This window comes from Chaetura pelagica, unplaced genomic scaffold, assembly GCF_000747805.2.
Source record: "Chaetura pelagica isolate M959 unplaced genomic scaffold, ChaPel_1.0 scaffold438, whole genome shotgun sequence".
Lineage (NCBI taxonomy): Eukaryota > Metazoa > Chordata > Aves > Apodiformes > Apodidae > Chaetura > Chaetura pelagica.
In genome coordinates this window covers 1,302,948-1,304,188 of record NW_009954113.1, presented here as the reverse complement: position 1 = coordinate 1,304,188, position 1,241 = coordinate 1,302,948, and positions in this window count along the sequence as shown.

Here is a 1,241-nt window from a genome sequence, read left to right as displayed (position 1 = left end):
CAGCCGCAGCGCGGTCCCCCCGGATCGCTGGCGCTATGGCCCGTTGCTATGGCGATGCTGATGTCGCAGCGCCGTCAGGAGGCACCGCAGTGCCGGAGTTGGCATCTCGCTTTGAGGCGAGTTGAAGTCATCCTGGGTTTTTTTGACGGGTAAAAAGTGGGGGAGAGGCCAGAGGTGCTCGTTTCTCCTCTGCGGGGGGCTCAGGACGCCACCCCCCTTCTCCCTCACCCACCTCCGTGACCCTGCCCTGTGCAAGGGGGAGGAGAAGCATTGCCTGGGAACAAGCTCGGGTCCTGTTTCCACTGCAGACACTGTTGATGAAAGGAGGTGAAGGCCCAGATTTTTCCTTCTGCAAAGGGCTCCCTGCGACGGTTTGCACCCCAAAAGCTAAATGCAGTGAACACTCTGATGAAGCTGAAGCAGCTGCTGAGAGGCACAGGGGCAGAAACGTGTGTTCAAAACCTTTAGGACGGGCTGAGCATGAGGCTCCTTCCACCCAGCCTGCTAAAACCTGGGGTGCCAGCACCCAGCGGGGGTGAGAGGGCGTTCCCAGAAACACCAGTGGGGCAGGGTCTGTCCCACCACAACACACCCGCTTTGGAGAAGCCAGCTCGGGAAATTTGCCTGCCAGCAGTTTTTTGGCTGTAGCTGGTTGTGTGTGGCCGTGACCCGCCCCCCTGTGTGCCCGGCTGCTCTGAGGCCACTAGTCCCTCTGATCACAGGAGAACAACCAAAACACAAAGCAAATTACTTGCAGAGCAAACATTTGCAGGGCTGGGACAACCCTTAGCTCCACTGGGGAGGATGATGTTTCCAGCAATAGAGAAGAAACACTGTTAAGCCGACCAGGAAATGGTAAAATCACCAAAAAAAAAGGGGAGGCAAGGGGAGGCTGCCCGGGCAGGTCCTGCTGCAGCTGGTTGTGTTTCAGAGCTCGGGGTGCCCGGAGCCGCCGGGCTCGGGGCTGCCTGTGCTGCTCACGCGTTGGCATTGTGAAGAAAAACGCAATTGTCTAAACTGAATAGAGTTTTGCCGAGAGGAAATGTTCAGCCTTCCTTGGAAAGCGTTAACAAACACCCCAAGAGCTCCAGGCTGCGTCTTCATCGTCTGGATGATTAATTACCTGGAGCGGCGCCGCTTGCTGACAGCTCGGCCCGCCAGCGCTGCTGCAGGTGTGTCTGAGACGGGCAGAGAAGCAGCAGCCGCTGCTCCCCCGGCCGCCCAGCACCGCCTGGCCCCGC